This window comes from Aedes albopictus, chromosome 3, assembly GCF_035046485.1.
Source record: "Aedes albopictus strain Foshan chromosome 3, AalbF5, whole genome shotgun sequence".
Lineage (NCBI taxonomy): Eukaryota > Metazoa > Arthropoda > Insecta > Diptera > Culicidae > Aedes > Aedes albopictus.
In genome coordinates, this window is record NC_085138.1 from 60,299,541 (window position 1) to 60,317,466 (window position 17,926).

Here is a 17,926-nt window from a genome sequence, read left to right on the forward strand (position 1 = left end):
TTTTGGGATTATTTTTTTCGTTTTCAACTACCTCAAGACCCACTGCTGGAAGGATACTGGAAGTTTGATTATTTGGTGAGATATTCCTTATTTCTATGAGATGCCTCGATGTTGGAAGTGTGAGCCTGTAAACATTTCACAGTTTATAATTTGATTGTTTTAGTATAACCGGGGAAGGGATCAAAATATGATTATGTCGTTTCAGAGAGCGAGCAATGGCGCTTAAGCCTAGGCTTTCTAGCCCGGGCATATGGGGAAATTCCTATGTCCCATCCCAGGAGGAGCAGCCTTGACGGAGTGACATTAACTTTCTTAGCAAAGTCACTCCCAACGTTTTTGCTTAACTTCTATACCAAATAGGAGCGGTTGGTACGAGAAGTCCCCGTTCTATGGTTTTAATTTTTATTCAATGACGCTGCACAGTAGGCCTGGCCGCTTCAATACTTGTAATGCATCACTGATTCACTGCAAGTATTGATAATGACAAGAAAAATCATAGAAGTAGTCGATTCTATCATTTTCAGGATTCTTCCTAGTGATGGCTGTGTATGTGTAGACTAGACTAGACTAGACTAGACTAGACTAGAACACTCAAAATTCTAGATCAAATTTTTCACTTAAATTTAAAACAATTTGGGAGTGATTTTTTTTTTAATTTCCAATTTCAAAGCCGGGATCCAAGGCATAGTTGACAGCACGTTCGACTCTTAAGTGAATGAGTCTCAGTCCCGGCAGGTACAACTTTTCTATTAGTCGCACTTCTCTCCATAACGACACAATAACATTTCCATACTCTTCCTTTTATCATGGGTTACAATGTGCATAAATTCAATAAGATCATCCATACTATATTGTGATACGATTTTCAAGTAAGCTGTCTCAGTGGCTTAATTTGCAATAGATCATTTTTGTAATGAATTTCAAATAAAAAAAACACAAAAAATAATTTTTAATTAAGTTTCCAATCACCGAAAATGTTCTTCAAATTTTCCTGTGCATTCCGGGAGTTTTGGAAGTGTAGAGCAATTCTTTGATAGATCCCGATTTTGTAGAATGTTCTAGACAGCGTCCAGCGTTAGTACGTTGAAGAAAGAAAAGGTGTATGATCATTTTAATTGATTTTCATTTTTTTTTACCACTGGTTCTTGTAAAATCTTTACGAAATTTTCCAGCTTTTTTTTTTCGGGAAAACCTTCCACAACATTTTTTTTAGATAAAACAACTTTCTGAAGAGTTATCTTAATATTTATTTTGCAATTTCTCGGGATGTACCATAAAAAGTCTCCACTTTTTTTTAATCATGTTTATTCATTTTTTGTTTTCCAATTTTTGCATCTAAGATTTCTTTTTCTTTATTAAATAGTTTTCAAAAAACATTGAAGAAGTATTTGGAAAAAAAATCACAAAATTTTAAAGTTGTTGAATTAGATTTTATTTTCAGAAGGTAATATAAATTACATTCGGTGCTAAATATCTTAATTGCTATGGGAATACATCCATACATTTTTTTTATTGACCCACATTTTTTACGAGTTTGATGAAAAAAATCTTTCTAAAATTATTTTTTGTCCAGTCTTGTAAAATGTCAAAATTTTTGAAAACGCAAAATTCTCACTCCTTTTTTTAAAGAGTAATATGAAATATGTTTCATCAACCTTCAGTGACCTAAAAATGGTAATAAACCTTGAAGTCACTTGTAATTGCGATATTTGACAACACTGGTCATGAATGCAGTTGAAAAATGTTTCCGAAATTATTTCAACCACTGCAATAAAATCTACACTAAAAACTGATCCTGCAATTTCGGAAAACATCTTTACAGTTTCAATTAAAAATGTCTCAAAATCTTGATATGTCATATTTTCACTCAAAAATTTCCAAAAAATGTGATGACATATTCTGTCAAGTATTAAACAAAAAGTCTCTTCAATTTACAATAAGTGCCGTAAATGTAGTATTTTAGAAGTGTTTCGATACAGAGATGAAGTAGCCCCGGCTGAAAATCTCTCTTATAGAGATAAATAATAAATATTATAAGCATTCAGACAATAGAATCTTTTATACATCAAAAACGACGAATGATCCATGAAAAATTTCCAAATGATCCAACATTTCAATATTCCAAAGAAGCATATCAAAAAACCATAAAGCAGTCATTTGGATCCACGAAACATTGCCGAATCTTTTCGTCAAATTTAGCAATAAAAAAAATCCTGAATTTCATTAATTGCGCTATAAAATACCTGAAACGATTCATAGAATGATCCATGAAAAATAGGAAACGATCCATAAAAAAAAATTAAAATGATCCATAGAAAATAGAAAAATGATCCATAGAAACTTGGACAGCGATCCATAAAACATAAGAAACGTCCAATAAAATTTTGGAAACGATCTATATTTTTTTTATATCCATAAAATATGGTTCCAATAAAACCGTGAACGACTTTTTCGTAAAATTTTCACTGGATTATGGATCAATTTCTATGATTTATGGATCGTTCTCATATTTTCTAAGGATCATTTTTCATATTTTATGAATCCCTTTAAAATTTTCTTCGGATAGTTTTTCTATTTTCTATGGATCATTTTCAGTTTTTTAAGGATCGTTTCCTATTTTTCATGGATCATTCTATGCATCATTCTATGGATTGTTTCAGCCATTTTATTGTGTGAATCATGGAGTTCAGGATTCAGGAGGACAATGTTTCATGGACCCAAATGACTGCTTTATAGTGTTCAGGTATGCTACCATGGAATATTGAAAAGTTATCAATGGATAATTTTTAAAGTTTTACGGGGCAAACATTCTGCTGCCAATTTAAAAAAAAATAGTTGACTTTTTTATGAAGAAGCTTCAGTATACATTTTTAAGTAAATTCTGTGTTACTATTTCAGATGCGTTAAAGGTGAAAATTTTTGATGTTTTTTTACGAAATGTAGAATAATTATTTATAAAGATAATTGTAGATAACTTCAGATCCAGACAACTGAGAGATCTACATCTCAGGTATGAGTAGAAAAGTTGAGTGTTTGGGAGATCTAATCTCATCAGCATCCCTTACTCGCATGAGCCTTAAATAGACGATTAAGTAAAAAAAAATCCTTACTCAAGTTTTAAACGATGGTTTCTAGTGATATTTTTGAACATATTCTACGTAAGAAGATTATTAAATGCATTTTTATTTAAACTAAAAGAACGTGGAGCCTCGTAGCCGTGCGGTTAGGGTCACCAAGCTTATAATCGCACCATGCTATGGGGTGAGGGTTCGATACCCGCTTCGGGCGTTGAAACTTTTCGTGAGAATAGTTTCTTCCCCGTTTCCACTGGTGCATGCTCCGTTGTCCGTTGTCTAATGTTAAGTTTAAAACAGTATGTACAGCCGAAAGCTGAAGACGTTGTCCGTGGCATTTTTTAAAAGAAAAACAAATAGCAATAATAAAAAGCTTAATGATGTTTTGCCTTATTTTCTCAAATATTTTTATTTTTGGATAATTTTCTCCATAATATTTTCCATATTTCAAGAGTATATTTCCGAAAAAAAATAACACAACTTGACTGAAATCGAGAGAAATTTTCTCTCTCTTTCCAAGAAAAATATAGTTGCAAAATTTAGAATTGTATCATACGCAATCATAGTTTCTCTTGGACTTGGACTAAATTCCTGAAAAGTTGTTAGACAATTCGTTGATTCAGTTTTTGACTGATATCCAGAATTAATATCAAATATGATCAATGTTATCCTGTCAGAATTTCATAAAGGATACTATTCGAGAGAAGGTTTTGGGTTTATTTCAGTAAAACAAAATAACTCAAGAATTTTCTATCTACCTCTTGACGACTTTTAAAGAAATGATAGATTATTTTGTTTGGCATCCTTTTTTTAGTCGGCAGGGACATCTTGAAAATGTTCAGGTGAATCTCTAGGAGAAATTTTACTGTTCTATTTAAAAGAAAACCTTGGAAGTTAGTTAAAGCTAGGAATTGAGAGATAAAAAAATAGTTCTTCCCAATGAGAACAACAAATGTTGTTTTGTTAGAAAATCCAAGAGTTCTGGAGAGCCAAAGTTGAGCCATTTGTATGGAAATTTCACCTTTTTTGCGCTCCCTCCCGAAAGGGATAGAGGAAACTAATTCTAGAAGTTGCTTCTATATACCACTTGAAAGGCGCTTTTGAGAGATTTTTTCGGAGAAACATTATTACCTATTGGTTCAAGAACTATCTGTTAGTCCTTAGGAAATCCATAACTATAGACACTTATAGTAGCATGCTTCTCAAATTATCTTTGAATATTTTTAAAAAATCGCACACCACGATTCAAACCTGTTCCAGCTTCACCTAACTGTTCGATATAAAAAATCGATGATAGCACCTTGTTCACACTTGTACTGACCATGACGGTCGACAGCATTCTCGGTAATAATGAGCGTGGGTCGTGCTCAAACAATTCCGCCCTTTTGCCCCTTTGTGCCTACTTCAACCTGAATCCCTAGCACCAAACGCCGAGACGAACGCGCAAAGCATAATCGATTTCACACAGGCCATCAACAAAACACATGATAGGAGGTGAAATGTGGAAATCGCCAACCGCACTTCCGCGCCCAACCCACCCAGAGTCGACAGGGGTCACTGCATAGAGTCCCGGTCGGTCCGTTCCAACATCGTGGATAAGTATTAACCTGCATCGTCACTCACTTGTTTTCCGAATTAATCGAGCAAAGAAATGTGGGTGATAATTAATTCCTTCCAACTTGGCGCGGTGCGGTCATCGCGGTAAATCGTCGTAACTCAAGAATTAATCCTTAGGAAGCAGCTTTCTTCACTGAACCAGATTCGTACCGACGACGACGACGAGGACGACGACGAAGGCAATAAAACAATACTGGCTCAAGGTTAATTGTTACAAATCGCCGCCCAGATTGGTATCGCGACGACTACGACGGAAAGTGGGTGTTGGCAGCCACCAGGTCGCGGCCACTTCTGATTTGAATAGGAAAATTTCCTCGAAACAATGCAGCGAAACAGGCTGCCCTCGGCTTGGTAGAGTTTCCCTTTCTTCAATCAAATCACGCATAGCTGTATTGTTTAGGGGTTTACTTAGCTCAGTTGGTAAACATGCCGGAATACTACCATGAAGATGGCTGGGTTCGAATTCTTTCTTACAAGGGGTCCGAAGAATATAACTGAGAAATGGGTTCTAAACCACAAAAAAGAAGAATTTTCGAACGGAACCTTCAACCGAAAATAATTCCATTCATCTGAGTCGTCATCCCACTGTTTCATTATTCTATGTAGGTACCGACTTCAACATGATTCTTGGCTGAAGATTATGGAGAAACGCACCTTCCCCACAGTTGGACGTTGTCGTCCACTTTCTCGTTGACGTTGACGACTACGACGACGATGATGGTTGCTCATTAACATGTTTCTTCGTCGCCGACATTTGGAATTCGTTCTATCCGAATCGGGCCCAGGCATGGGCTACCAAAATTAAACTGGGCTCCAGAGGAAATAGACACAAGGTCAACACTGCTGCTAACTGTGTAGACCGAAATGGGTAGCCAAAGGCGGTCACTTGGCTGAAAATGACGAACAGGGGCACTATACAATGTTGTTCGAAATCAGACGAAGGACACATGCGTATGACTTGACCCGACGCCCGGTATGAATTACGATTGGCTGTGTGGAAGAACGTAGTCTGGGAATTGTTCAGTGGGGCATCGCGTTAGGCGGAGACTAATCGATACGATACATTTGATTGGGATCTAAATTGATTCATGGATTCCGTTGAACCGAGGGATAACAAATAAAAGAATAACACTTGACATAATGTAATCCAAAGATTGAAGAAGATTATATTGTATTTAGCAAGACCATGCTGATTGTTGATCTAATGACTACGATGGTTTTGAACCCAGATGGTTCTGGGTTCAAAACTTGGCCCAACTTTGTATTCGATAATCATTTTTCCATTCCATACTGCTTAGTTACAAGTCTCACCTCAATCACGAGCAAAAACATAATTGATCTCGAATAAAGTCATAAAACGTTTTGCTTGTACCAGTGCCAACGAGCTGTAATCTGGACCAACAGTCAGTGTAACCCAGTGCATCATGCTCATCAATCTCGATTTTATGATGCCTCATGTCCACATCCCTAAAAGACTCCGTTGATCCTGAGCCAACAGATGACCCATAACAGAAAACCACATATCCCACCCAGGGCACAGCTGTTCGCTCCCAAAACCTATAAGCAAAATAAATATGCTGATTGAGGACGATAAAATCCCCTACAATCTAGCGGGGTGATATTGGACAAGCCATCCAATAAATTTCCCCCAAACAAATCTCTCACACCGACAGAAGGACGTCAACGGACACTCTTCTAGTGCTGGTACATAACCGCACTGCATCAGACGTCGCCATATGTAGGGGATGGACGTGCGCCAGATTGCGCGCGCGACCTAATCGATATAATTAATTCATAATTTCTGAACACGTTGACACCATCGAGCACCAAGGTAAGAGCCGACAATCGACAACTTTCGTTGTGCATGCATATACCTATGTACTGTAATCTGCCAAGAAAGGGAGGTCATGTGCATCATCATCTTCATTCAACGGGGCAGCGATATGCACAGCACGTTCCACGTTCCCAACAAACGGGGGCAAACGAGCTCAAGGTCAGCACCTGCACAACACAACCAACAACGGTGCTTCCCAGCATCGCCGTCATCGTCATCATCGAACGAAACTCTGCTTTCTTCGGATAGTGACCCGAGTAGGAAGGGAAGGCAAATTACGAACGAAAAAAAAACAGTTTTCGGAATGCCATAGTAATAATTTTTTTGTTCTTCAATTGCAGCACATCTTGATCGAAACCAAAAACAAAAATATAGCACAAATCCATCTACAGCCTTTTGCTGAAAACTTCAATCCTTTAGGATGCATTGCGGGAACCCTAGAGTGTCATATTGAAAGATAAAACCTATCTAGATCAGTTACAGCTGATCTAGATGAAAATTAAATACATGAAACTGCTTTACGAATCAATCTAAAATACTGGATGCATATCAGAAACACAGGAGTGTTATATTAAAGATAAAACCTACCTAGGTTAGTTAGAGCAGACCTAGATCTAAATTAAATATACAAATCTGCATTACGAATCAATCTAGATCACTTTGCTGGAAACTTCAACTCTCTAGAAGGCGCATCGAGAGCATTAGAGTCTCATATTGCAAGATAAAACTTATCTAGATCAATTATAGCAGATCTAGAACCAAACCAAAGATATAAAGATACAGGGGATGGCCAAAATGTTTGGGATAGGCAACTTTTTTTCTCCCACAAAAAAATTCAACATACTCTAACTTTTCATAGAATGCATCAAAAAATCTCAAATTTTGACTGTTTGTCAACCTATTATATGTGCATCATTGGTACAAATTTGGACTCGATTGATTTATTTTTCGCGAAGTTAGAACCGTTTGGGTGAAACACTATTTTTTAGACAACTAATTTTTGAACTGTCATATCTCGAAAACCAGTGAAGCGAATTGAATGATTTTTTCAACAATTATCAACAATATATTGATACTTAATATGACGTAATAAAATGTAATATTTTCTCACGACGAATTAAGTTATACCGGGTTGAAATTTTTACCCATATAGAGGATATATAAGTCAAATTTACAATACCACACAAAAATGATTAAATGTGTCCTTCCTTCAATTTAAATGGGCTCTAATATATCTGATTAGAGATAATTTGAGAACAGAAGTGGAAAATCTTTAAATATCAACACTAAAATTTATTGACATTGATGTAAAAAAAATACATTTTTTCAAGAATAATCCAAAAAGTTTTAATCCATGATAACTTTTTTCAATGTTTGAAAAGTACCTATGTTTTAATAGTTTGTGAAGCATTTACACATTGTTAGTGTACGTTCAAAATTTCATTCAATTCGGTTCACTGGTTTCCGAGATATGACAGCTCAAAAATGAGTTGTCTGAAAAATAGTGTTTTACCCGAACGGTTCTAACTTTGCGAAATATTAATCAATCGAGCCCAAATTTGTACCAATGATGCACATATAATAGGTTGACAAACAGTCAAAATTTGAGATTTTTTGATGCACTCTATGAAAAGTTATAGCATGTTGAACGTTTTTGTGAGAGAAAAAAAAGTTGCATATCCCAAACATTTTGGCCATCCCCTGTAGTACAAACTAATCTAAAGAACTTTGCTGAGGTCTTCAACCTTCTAGGATGCATAACGAGAACTTAAGATTGAAAGTTTATACTTATCTAGATCAGCTATTGCAGATATCGAACGAAATCAAAGACAAGTGTAGCACTAGTCAATCTAGATCGCTTTGATGAAGGCTCTAGGATGCATATCGAGAACACTGGAGGGTTATATTGAAAGATAAAACTTATCTAGATCAGTTACGCCAGATTGATCTAGTTCAACCAAGACATGCTTAGCAAGATCAATGGAGCGCTTATACGTCGAGAGCTGCATTTGTTTGCACCTAGAAATGATCAAGATAATTACGCAGATTTCTGATCACTGTATTCCGTGATAACTTGGTATTTAGAAAATATTGGTTTTAAGAAAATCCCTCCGATATAATATACTCTATGATTTTAACTACACAGTTTGAAATTGTTACATCGATTTCGCTGTAACAAAATGACCACCATCGCTTTCAACAAATTCTCCATCGGTAAGGAGCTTGTTCACAACTTTGCGTGCAAGAAATTCTTTTGTGTAAAATCGAAGGAAATTAAATAGAAATAGGGTGACAAAGGGTATTAACGGCAGGTTTGTTCTCTTCGTCATGGGGGGTTTTTGTGGGCCAAATTGTCTGGAATTTGGGCATATAACTCAGCTTGGTTGGGAAGGATTTAAGGCCAACTTTGAGATCAACAGGTTTCAAAAAATCCCCCATGACGAAGAGAACAAAACTGCCGAAAATACGATAAGTTCCCAAATTAACGTTTTAATATTTACGTTAGTTTTCAGAATTTCTTCCTGTGTAAGACATTATTTTGTAGAAATTTCATAGCAAGATAAATAAATTTATTCCAGACTTACTTCCGAAGACTATTACAAAATATATCCTGAATCTTTATCAAAAAATTCTACAACTGAGTACCTCTAAATGGAGCTTTAACAGCTTAGCCTTATTATTATAACTTATTCTTTCTCTTTGAACTATTTTTAGCTAGCTCCGGAAGTTTCACAAATAAAAATCTCCAGAAATTTCTTAAAGAATTCTATCATACAGCTTCCACAAATTTCATTACCAAAGATTTATCAGCTGTCCTTGAATATTTTTTTTTTCTGGAATAACTAAACAAATTCTTTTCGCAAGTTATCGAGATAATAGTAGGGGAGACTGGGGAGACTTGATCCCTTTTTCTTAATTTGCCTATAACTTCAAGAAAAACACAAAACTTGATTCGTTTTTCGTACAGAATGGAAGGTTAACATCTATTGCAAGTTTATACCCAACAGAAGGACTTTAAATTATTGTTAAAGCTTTCAAAACAGTGTTTTTATGGAGGCATGTCTTATGATGTATTTTTCAAAAATGGGCCACAATTGATCCCCTTTTGAGCACATGGTTAATTTAAAGGGAAAATAACTCCAGAAGCTTCCTTATCATTTTCATTTCAAGTTTTCTTGTATTTTTGATGAACATGGTGAATTTGAAATTATAAGATTTCCTTAAATTGTTAAGGTTATGCTGTAATTTGAAAATGGGGAGACTTGATCCCTCTTTTTATGGTGTGTAATAAAATAATAATTATCTGACACGTTTTATCATTGAATATAGTAGAATTCCAAGTAAATAGAGGCTTCCAAATAGAATTTTATTTTTCACATGTATAATGTGTGTGTAATCCTCGAGGGATCAAGTCTCCCCATGTCACTGTTGCATATACCAAGCTGCATTAATTAAAATATTCATATAACAGCCTCATTTGAATAAATACGTTTGATAGTATCTTATTTACACTATGTGCGGTAAAATTTTGACACGATCTGGTCCAATTTTTACAAAGTTATTGAGATTTTTCGGAATCGCCTAAAAGATTTCTGAAGGACTGAAAACAAACCATCAGCCGTTAAAAAATAACGCAATGCACAATCAAAATCAATTGTAACCAAAACATTGTCGTCTGTCAAGATGTAGTTTTGGAAAAAATATACTAGAAGAAAACTGTTTTTGATTCCGAGAAAATATGGGGGGAACAAGTCTCCCCAGGGATCAAGTCTCCTCAGTCTCCCCTAAATAAGGATAATCCACAAATATTCTTTAAAAAGTTTTTTTGAAACACTGCAGAAGTGATAAATTAAAAAACATAAATAGCTTGTAAATTTCCTCAAAATACTTTTTTTTTTCATCTTGATGTATGTACCTATGAAATTTAAAAAATGATGTTGATTATTTTTTATGTTGATTATGTTAAATGTTGATTATTTTTCTAATGCCTTGAATATTGTATAGAAGATATTCTAAATTATATTTGGACTAGAATTTTATACAATTTCATTAAAAAACTCAAAGGAATTTTTATTTTTATTCCGTCGACTTTTTTTTTCAATAAATTCCTTTTTCAAACATAAATACTTTCGTAACAGACAAAAATATCGAACAAAGGTAAATATGTCTGAATTTAAATAATAAAACTCAACGATCTATTAGGCAACTGTACGAGGAATTTGGGAAAAAATGCTGAACAGCTGTTACCTGCAATTCTTTTTAATAGAATTCAGTCACAATTTTTGGAGATTCGTTAAAAACTTTCATAATTTTGCCAAAAGACCAATGTAAATCAAACATGGCAAGATCTACAAAAAAGTAATGTATGGCTGACTTTTAGGAACATGCATTATAAAATAAATATTTTTAATATGCGTTTAAAAATTCAAAGTTAAATTAAGTTAAGTTTGCAAAAAAAAAAGATTTTTTTTCTGAAAAAAGACAATATTTTTGTCTAAAAGTTCTCTATATGTAGGGTAAAAGCACTAGACTTCGCCACTGCTCCAGTTTTCGCCCCCTCCATACAAATCACATTTTAAATGTATGAAGTGGCGAAGATTAGAACAGAATTTAAGGGGGGTGAAGTCTAGTGTTTTTACCCAATATTGCAAGATGGGAAATTTCAGGAAAAAAAAGTTTTCCTGAAAACAAAGTTTTCATATCATTCCTTCAGAATCGTTTCTCAGTAGTAGCAAATTACTAATCATTGTAACTTGTAAACAATTATTAAGCATATAGACGAGTTTGTTGCGTACTTAAGAAATATATTAAAAATGTTTTACGGAAACTTTTCAAAATTTTGTCAGAATTTCTTTCAGTTTGGGATAAAACCTGCAATTATTTCAAGAAATTCGTTTATAGTTTCTCTGGACTTTTCTCTCTTCAAATGTTTTTCTGAAGCCGTTTGAAAAAGATTTTTCTTAGCATCCTTAGCATCCAAAAATTATCTACATCTGCTGTAAATTCTTACTTCTTCGACATCCTTTGCAGGAACTTTCTGCAAAGCTACCGTAAGAAACTCGCTTCTAAAATTTGTCAAAATTGATCCCAGAGATTTTGCAATAAATTTCACCAAGAATGGTAAGAAATATTTCAAAATTTCACAACAATATCCTTAAGTAAATTATTACTGTTCTCTTGTTATTGGAAATTTTTGTACGATGTTTAACTAATTAATCAAAAAGCAACAAATTTACAAGGTTTTTAGAGATAAAATGAAATCTTACGATAATTCCAGGTTTCTTACATATTTGCATGTACGAAGTACATCTTAATTTAGCTCTTTGCTGTGGATAAATATTAAAACAAATATAAACTAAATTGATTTTGACTAATATCCTTGCAAATGTTGTCAACGTTTGCTCGCAAAGGCAGATAAGCTGAGGATCACTGCTCTAACAGTTTCTCCGAGAATCTGAAATTTTCATCAAACTCTATTAGGAACTTTTTCTTTTTTTGTAAAAATTAAGCATTATCGAAATAACAAAAAATTTATTTGAAAAGTTCTTTCCGAAAATTTCCAAACAGGTTGTTAAAAAAGACCCTTGGGGTTTCTTAAAAATCTTTACCTTTGACTTCTTGATATTTTTCTGCACCGGTTTTGAAAATTATAGTCAGGATATCCTCCAAATTGTTCAACATGCTTTCCTCCATAAAACTTGGAAAGATATCTTCAAACCATCGTCCAAAACTTCGGCAGAGTAATTTACAGGAATAAGTTATCAAGAGTGTCTAGTTGAAATTTGAAGAAAATTTGTTCAGTGCAAGATGAGAACTTGAGTAATTTGTATTAAAATCGCCCAATGCGTACTTTATTCTGTCCAGTACTGCAAAAAGTCCTTTTAGAAGATACTGGTTTGATCCTCACAAAGAGCAATAGGTAAGGGTTCAAGAATTTCTCGATAGAATTTTCAGCAGAGTTAACAATGCTATTCTAATTGCAATATTTGAGTAAAATTCTAATGAAGTGGCTTGAACAATTCTATAAGATTTAATTACTCACAGTACTTTAATGCGACGATCTACCATAGGGGTTTACGTATCTAGAAAATTTTTGCTACATTGTTACTCAACGTAACATTTGTGAAACTCAATAATGAAACCGATTATCCTCTCAGCCATTATATGAAAAAAAAATTGACTCGAACATAAAAGTACCCTGTAATTGCTCAAATTCGGTAGTAATGATCTTCACAAGCAATAATAAGAGCATTTTTTTTTTGTTTCGTCATTAAGATGCCCATTTGAAAAAAAGTCCAAGGTCCAAGAAATGACATTTTTCTTTTTTTTTTAATTTTCAAACCATTATAACTTTCGAGGATTTCCAATATTAATTCCTGAAGGAACACCAGAAGAAACTGCTGGAGTAATTTTAGCAGGAACTCCTGGGGGTCTCTCAAAGGACCTCTGGAGAGAAATCTTAATAAGAACTCTAAGATCAATCTCTGAAGGCACTCTTGGAAGAATTCCAGAATGTGTTGCTGAATGAATCTCTGAAAGAACTCTAGGAAGAATCTGACAAAAACTGCCATAGTAAAATCAGAAAGAATTTATGAAGGCATTCTTGGTGGATTACCACTCTGCAGCAGGAGAATTTACTGATATTTTTACTAACTAAAGTTCACCCAGTAGCCCATGGATGTGTTAAAAAAATAAATAAATCGAAAATAATAAATAAAATAAATGGCTTCAGGACATTTCGTCGAATGACATTTGGTCAAATGACGTTTGGTCGAATGACATTTGGTCGAAAGTACAATTGGTCGAACGGATATTTGGTCGAATGGACATTTGGTCGAAACCCATTTTATGGAAGAAGAAGCATATGACATTTAGTCGAATGGACAATTCGTCGAATGGACATTTGGTCGAAACTAACTGATGAAGAGTTTTGAATGGAAAACAATTCTATAGATTTCGGTATTATAATTTATATGTTACTGCACTTATTTGGTTAAAAGTACGTTTGGTCGAATGGAGAGTCGTATAGCAATTTAATCGTGTTTAATTATATCAAACATAAAAATGCAAACATTGTAGTGCAGTGTAGGTTTCGGCTCTTCTTTCCAGTTTCACCATTACATTGCGTTTTTGTGTATAACATACTGGCTTTTCCATCAAATATTTTTCCTTCTTTTCAACTTTCAAGTGTAGTATTTGTGCTGAGAGTGAAGAGTGGACATTATGGTTGTTATTTTTTCATCTATGATTTTTCCTTCTTTTGAACATAGGCTATTCTTTCAAAATTCGTATTTGTACTATGTTTGAATGTTATGGCTGCTGTCTTTTTATCATGAATTTTTCCTTCTTTGAAACATAGGCTATTCTTTCACGTTTATTTATTTCATTGCATTTTCCTGTACCAACTACTGAATGTTTCAGAAGAAATTTCTCCTTTTGAATACAAGCTGTTCTTCCGTTTGATATTTGGATGTTATTGCTGCAGACTTTTTCATCGGATATTTTTCCTTCTTTTAAGGACAGATTGGTTAGGATCCCAAAATGGCCGCCACAATGACCGACTTTGGCACTTACTCGCGACTTCGAGCGTACAAATCTCTTCGTAAACAAAACCAGCGCACCTGATCTTCTTGTTTCATGCTTATTATAAGTGAGCAAAAACAGCATTTTATAGCACTGTTGTTTGAAGCTTGCTTCTTCAGAATTGTGCGTCTGAAGTTCTGATGCACTGTTGAAGCACGAGTCGTACATTTATTCAACGAGTCTTGCTTGCGATCGGAAGGTCCAATTTTGGTCGTCTTAGTTTTGTTCTGTTAATTTTCACCCAAGGAAGGTTTATGAGGCAAAAAACATGGAAAAATTGAGAGTTTTTTAAAATCGATCTTTCATACATTTTGACCGGAGACTTGGTCTTGGCTAGAAACTTGAAACGTCAAAAAACGCAGTAGGCAAGACAAAGTTTGCCGGGTACAGCTAGTAACATATGATACCGAAATCTATAATATTATTTTCCACTCACATCTCTTCATCAGTTAGTGCCTTTCGACTACATATCCATTCGACGAATTGTCCATTCGACTAAATGTCATATGCTTCTTTTTCCAAAAAATGGCTTTCGACCAAATGTCCCTTCGACTAAATGTCCGTTCGACCAAATGTACTTTCGACTAAATGTCATTCGACCAAACGTCATTCGACTAAATGTCTTTCGACCAAATGTCATAGATCCAAAAAAAATCAGCTTAGAACGGATTGATGTACATTTCTGTTTTTTGGGTATGAAAAAATAGTTGAACTTTACACGATATTTTTTCTATTTTTTTACACGATATTTCTTCTAAAATTTAGAAATAATGTTTCTTCTATTCGTGAAAAAAGATCGCTATTGGGTCTATTGGGTCAAAAGTTAAGAAAATATGACACTAAAATTTAAAAAAAAATGAGAGATGTCGTTTATTTCGACCACCCTATTGTCATAATGGCCACCCTAATGGCGAAATGGCAATCCCGGAGAACTTTTATATTCTCTAGTTTTTTCTTGTTTCATAGAATGACTACTTTAGGAGTTCCACCGGGAATTCCTTTAGAAATATCAATGAAGATTCCTCTGGGAGTTCGATCTAGTATTCCCTAGAGTTCAGCTCCAGGAGTTCTACCGCGAATTTCGAAGAAGTTTCATCGGATTTTTTTCCAGGAATCTCTGCGAAAATTCCTTAAGTAGCTACATTGGAAGCTCCTGCAGGAGATAACCTGAAAGAGTTTCATGCGAGCTCCACAATGAGTTTCATCAAAAATTTCCCTAGGAGCGCCACTCGCATTTTCTGCAGAACTTCCACCTCGAAATCTTGCGGGAGTACCTTCAGGAACTCATCCAGGAGATTCAGTGGGGCCCCCACAAAGAGTTCCGCCAAGAATTTCTCTGGGAGTTTCTTAGTGTTTCTAGAAGTTCCATTTGGGATTTCCGCAGGAGTATCACCGCGAATTACCTCAAGAGTTTTCCCTGGAATTCCTTTAGGAGTACCACCGAATATTCCTCTGGGAGTTCCTACAAAAATTTGTCCAGCAGTTCCACTACAGCCTCTAGGAAATTCATCGGAAACTCCTGAGAAATTTCCACCAGGAAGTGTTCTAGGAGTTTCACTCTGATTTTTTTTCCAGGAGTTCCATCGTGATTTTCGTAGAAGTTTCATCTGAAAATTTTCTGAGAATTTGATCGAACATTCCTCAAGCAGTTTCTTCGGGAATTCCAGCTAGATCTACCAATAATGCCTGAAATAGTTTCATCGTGATATCCACAAAAAGTCACACCAAAAATTCCCACAGGACTTCTACCTCGAAATACCAACGAGAATACATCCCGGAATTCCATCGAGGTCTCCACATCGATTTCCATCAATTATTATGAGTTTCATAAAATATATCTCTAGCAGTTCCCCCAAGGATTCTCGAGGGTTTCACATGGAATTCCCTTAGAAGTGCCACCAAATATTCCTCTGGGAGTTCCTCCGTCCAGGAGTTCCACTGGAACCTCTAGGAAATCCATCGGCAACTCCTGAAGAATTTCCACCAGGAAGTCCTGTAGGTGTTCCACCACACATTTCTCTAGGAGTTCCACTAGGAATTCCCACAGGAGATCGAATTTATTCAAGACATCAACAGGGATTTTTTTTTCCGGAGTGGCACCGAATATGCCTCTGAGAGTTTCTCCAAGAATTCTTCCAGAAGTTCTAATATAACCTATAGAAAATGCATTGGAATCTTCTGAAGATTTTTACCAAGAAGTCGTCTAGGAGTTCCACCAGGAATATCGAGTATTTCTCTAGAACTTCGACCGAAAACCGCTCGCGAGGCCCCACCGCGCATTCTTCCAGAAGATTTACCGCAAATTCCTCGGGAACTCTTGCAGGAGTATCACCACGAATTTCTGTAAGAGCTTCATTACCACAGATGTTCTGCTGGGCATTTCCGTAGGAGTTTCACTGGGGATTCTTCTTGCAGTTCCACCGCGAATTCCTTTAGGAGTTCCACCATGAATTTATTTGGGAGTTACAACAGGAGCTTTTCAGGGAGTTTCTCCGAGATTTCCTGTAAGAATTCCGTTAGGCGTAAGACTGAGAATTCATCTAAGGATTTTATCGGGAACTATTCTAGGAGATACATCTAAAATTCTTCTAGAATTCTTTCGAAAATTCCTGTAAGGTGTTATACCAGGAATCCCTCGAGGAATTTAACTCGAAAATTCTCTAGAAGTTCCAGCGGGAAACATGTTAGAAGTTTCACCAAGAAATCTTCTAGTAGTTCCACCGGGAATACCTCTGGGAATTCTACAGTAGATTTCACCGATAAATTCCCGCAATTGTTCCACTAGTAAGTCCTCTAGGAGTTGCTTTGGTCATACTCGTCGGAGTTCCACCGCGAATTGGAGATCCAACGGGAACTCCACTAGGAGTTCCACCGAGAATTTCTGAAGGGAGCGCCCCGGGAATTTAACCGACAATTCCTCTAGTAATTCCACCAAGAATTTCTCTTGTAGTTTCACTAGAAAAAGCTCTAGCATCTGTATCAGGAAATCTTCTAGAAATGTGCCGAATATTTCTCTAGGAGTTCCACCAGAAAATTCTCAGGGAGCGCCACGGAAGCTCCTGGAACTCTACCTTAAATTCCCGCAGGGCAATTTTTATTAACGTCACTTTAAACTAAATGTTCATAAAACTTTCCCACAGGGGTTCCACCGGAGTTCTTCTAGAAGTTTGACCGGAAATCACTGTAGGTTCTGTATCGGGAATACCAGTTTTCACTAAGACTTTCTTTTGAAGCTCTTTCTGGAATTCCTGAGGAATTCCCTGTGGAATTCCTCGAACATTGTATAACTTCTGGATATATTGCAGGTGTATATCCTGGGAAAGTTCATTAGATCTTCTGCAGGAATTCCCAGTGGAACTCCTGGAGGAATCCCGTTAAGAGCTCCTGGATGAAATCTCTTTTCAGGTGGATTTTTTAAAATTTATTTTCTTTTTTGTTTTCATTATAAATCATCAGCGTTCGCTTGGCTACTCCCGGAACTGTTCATTTCCTACTGAAGTCCTAGATTCTCTACGAAGTCATCTTAAAATAATCCTGGCATTCTTTTTCTTGTTGTAACGTCTCCAGTGGGACAAAGCCTGCTTCTCAGCTTAATGTTCTATAAGAACTTCGGAAAGTCAGTCGCAGCTCGACCGTGAATAACCGCAGAAGTTGCACTAGGTGTTCCTGTAGGAGATCCAGCGGTAATTTATCGAGGAGATCCACTTGAAATATCTCTTAAATTTTCATCGGAAATTCCTCTACTAGTTCCACCAAGAATTTATTCTGGAAATCCACTAGTAAATCCCCTGGGAGTTATAACAGGAAATCTTGTAGG

General features: G+C 35.7%; 1 protein-coding gene across 7 annotated transcripts in view; it reads right to left on the bottom strand.

The window, feature by feature from the left end:
• LOC109405001 (microtubule-associated protein Jupiter) overlaps positions 1–17,926 on the bottom strand; it is a 526,579-nt gene that overhangs the window by 136,140 nt on the left and 372,513 nt on the right. The window lies entirely within an intron of this gene.